Raw genomic sequence first — 3,772 nt, 5'->3', positions numbered from 1 at the left:
AGGTGGGGTAGAGGAGGGGGAGGGAGAGGAATTGGGGTAGGGGAGGGAGATGGGGGTGGGGCAGGGGAGGGGGAGGAGAAAGGGGATGAGGGAGGGGAATACAGAGGGGGAGGGCGGGGGAGGGGAGCCAGGAGAGAGAGGCTGTGACTGTTAGAGGCTGTGACTTTGGGGCAGCAGCTCCCAGGGGAGGGCAGACCCTCAGCTGGAGGACCGGCAGGGGCCCAGGACTGCCCTGCGGGAAGGTGTTTGTGTCTGACGTTAAGATTTGTGTCTGACGTTAAGATGCCTGGGGAGCCTAGTTCCCAGGTCCCTCCCACTCAACTTCGCAGCAGTGCTGGGGTGGTCCCAGTGTGTGCTCAGTGCTGTCACATGCGGGAAAACAGCCTGCCTTAAAGACGTGGGGTTCTAAGCCCCGGAGTCTGTCAATGTTACCTTATGGAGGAGAAGCTTCTCTGCTGATGTGATTATATTCAGGATTTTGAGGCGGAGCCGTTATCTGCATTATCTCGGCCCTAAATGCAATGACAAGGGTCCTTACAAGAGAGAAGCAGTGGGGGAGGGAGGGAGGGCCGGCGAAGGCAGGGTGACACGGGCGGACTTCCCCAGAAGCCTGGAGGTGGGAAGGGTCCTCTTCTGGAGCCTCTGGGGCGCGTGCAGCCCTTCACGCTCGATCCAGCCCAGGGAGATGACTTGGCGCCTGGCCTCTGGACTAAGATCATACATTTCTGCTGTTTGGCTGGTTTTAACCCACAGGAAGGTGGTGATTCGGTACAGCAGCCACAGGCGACTCGTACGCGTGACAGACTGAACCGGGGCTTCCCACACTGGCACAACTGAGACTTAGGTTCTAGTGCCCCATTGACTTAGGAGCATGGCACCTCAGACAAAAAGATGCTCAATGACTCTCCCCAGCTACTTGCTGGTGGCCTGACTGGGACTAGTGTCCAAACAAACAGAATAGGAGGTCAGCTCCCTGCACACCTGCCTTGTGTCCCAACACCCAGGCCAGTTGCTGGCACAGGAGGGGATGCTTGCTAACTTGTGCTCAGTGAATTAATAAAGTAACATGAGGGCGCGAGACGCAGCAGAGTGTGTCAGGGCCTCTAAGGGAAAGGAGACCAGATAAGGGCGACCCACCCCGCACCCCACCCAGCGCAGGGACAGCTCTTGAAAGCCAAGCCTGTTGCCTCGTCCGTCCCTACCTCCCTCCCAGACCTCAGCTCACCCTCACTCCTCCGGGTTTCTGTGTAAACCCGACCACCCCTCAAGCCGCAGTTTAAGACCAAGAAGCCTCCCAGACCATCCACCTCCCGACCAGGCCCCCTTGCAAAGCCCAACTCAGGGAGTCAGAGTCACACTAACTGATCGGTGAACACGTGAGGCCGCTGTGGCAGACGCTCAGGTATCAGAACACAAGATAGGGATTCAAAAATGACTCCGAATTGGTGGGATAAGCCCCCAAATTATAAAGTTTTTTTATTGATGTATTTGATCAGTTGATTCCAGGGCTCATGGCAGTTTCTGGAGGCACAAAGTTAAGGAGGCCCGTGTCCTGCACCGCCCCCACCTGGCCACCACCCCTCAGTTCTTTCCCGAGCCCTGGGTTGTGGTGAGAAAGCAGCCCCGGAGGACACAGGAACAACGTGTAGCAGGGCTGAGACTTATTTACAGAAACGGGACTGGCCCTCAGGCTGCTGTTGGCTGACCCCCGTTCTAGGTTATGAGCCACTGAAAACCGGGAGCCACAGGCAGCAGGATGAGAGGACGGCCGCGGAGGGAGAGGCAGTTTCAGTTCCCAAGGACAATCCGCAGTCCTGGTCAGTCGCCCAGAACAGAGTGCTCGGTGCTGGGTCCTCCTTGATCCCCTCCGGAGAGTCTCCAGTATCTTCACAACAAGGTCCGGAATACCAGCCTGGTTCTGAAGGCCAGCGCTCTGCCTGGAACGTGAACTGGGATTCTGACCGTTTCTACTCTGGCTTCTGCATTTGTGACATTAATTACAACAAGGTTATTAAACAGACGGGAATGACATCACATATAAAATGAGTAAGGATGCAGATGAGATTATAGGTGGATGAGAAAACGTGAGACACAGCTGTTGAAAAGCTTTGCTCTCTGGGGCGGGGGAGGTCGGGGTTGATAGGAGGGGTCGGAGAGATGGGGTTGATAGGAGGGGTCGGAGAGATGGGGCCTCCTGGGTCAGAGCCAGAAGCAGCAGGAGAAAAGATTGAGCTGAACCTCATTTCGATATTTGGTTTTCCCAATGGAGTATAGGAACATCACCAATAATTCCTCATTTTTCATTTCTTTTCTCAAAATTGCCCTATTATAAAATGTAGTAAAATGAACTGGTTAGTAGCACGGGTTCTAAAATCTGACTTCCTGGGATCAAATCCTTGTTTTCCCACTACTGTATGTGTGACCTAAGGTGTTGGATTAAATTCTCCAGCCCCACTTTTTTTCACTTATCGCTGTTTCTTCCTATTGTTGGGAGGATTGTTGTCAGACAATGCAGATAAGGCCTGGACTGGGTCAGGCCCATGGTCCTCCCTGAGGACGGCTGCTAATTATTACAACCGTGGTTGTAACTACTGTGAATCCTGGGCCCTCTGTGAGGGTCCCTGGGATCCCCAAGGACAGGAAGGTGGGGCGGTGGCAAGGGTTTCCCTGGAGGCAGCAGGCGCTGCTGCGGACGGCTGCGGGCCAGGTTGTGCCGGTGACTCCAAGGTGCGCCTTTCCTTTTTCTAAATAAATATTTCCTGGGCTCAGAATGAAGGCCTCAGGGAATTGTTTAGACTCTTTCGTGTGTTTTATTTCACTCCTGAGCTGTGGGTCAGGCAGAGTAAACACCCCTTTCTTATGAGAATGCCAGGCTCAAGGGGCCCCATCTCACCCGTTTCTCAGCAGGATTTAAAATCACCCCGATGTGGACTCTTATTTCTTCCTTCTCTGAACATCCAAGGTCCTTGGGCCAACGTTTTCTCAAGGACCCAGTGAAATGATCTTGAAAGTACTGTGTGCTCTACAGAAGGGAGGAGCGGGCGCAGATTTACACACAGATCTCAGTTTGTAATTCTCCCAACTTTGAGGCCATGGCGGGGGGCACATGCTTGACTGCCGGTCTTAGTCGAGAGCTGAGAGGCCCATTAAGCGCCGGCCCAGGTCTTCTGCCGGGGCACCTGCAGCCTCCCCTGGGTCCTCCCCCCTCTCCCCACCTCCCCTGGGTCCCCCCCTCCCCCTCCCAGAGCCGCTCACGGCCCTGACCGGCTCCTGAGACGATGACCCAGCGGGCTGGGGACAAGTTCCCTCCCCGGGGGAGCAGCGGCGAGGCCACGCGGCCCGTTAACCCCCACGACGAGAGGCTTTCCGACCGCGGACACATTGAGGAGCCTGAGCAGATCCGGGCGACACCCGAGCAGCGGGAGAGCGACGACGAGGTGCCTGTGTCGGTGCACGTGGCCGGGGCAGCCGGGTCACTAGAGTGCAGACCTCCGTCGGGGATCCCCTCTCCCTGGGGAGGGCGGGGTGACTGGCGGGGGAGGGGTGGAGGGAGGGGGAGGGGAGGCTGTGGGAGCTGCAGGGGGGACGCCCCGGTGCTGGGCTCCCAGGAGGCCCCTGGCTTGCAGCCCCTGCAGGAAGGCTTTCCTGGCGACTCTCCTGGAGAAAGCGTGGAGATTGGATATTGGATATATTGGATAAACTCCTGTCTCTACCACAGGTCACTGTAGAGGTTGCGGTAAAGGGAAGGTCTCAGTCTCAATGATGACTTTTG

This window comes from Physeter macrocephalus, chromosome 16 (assembly GCF_002837175.3).
Source record: "Physeter macrocephalus isolate SW-GA chromosome 16, ASM283717v5, whole genome shotgun sequence".
NCBI classification, from domain to species: Eukaryota; Metazoa; Chordata; class Mammalia; order Artiodactyla; family Physeteridae; genus Physeter; species Physeter macrocephalus.
The sequence above is the reverse complement of the archived record's forward strand: the minus strand, read 5'-3'. Positions refer to the sequence as shown.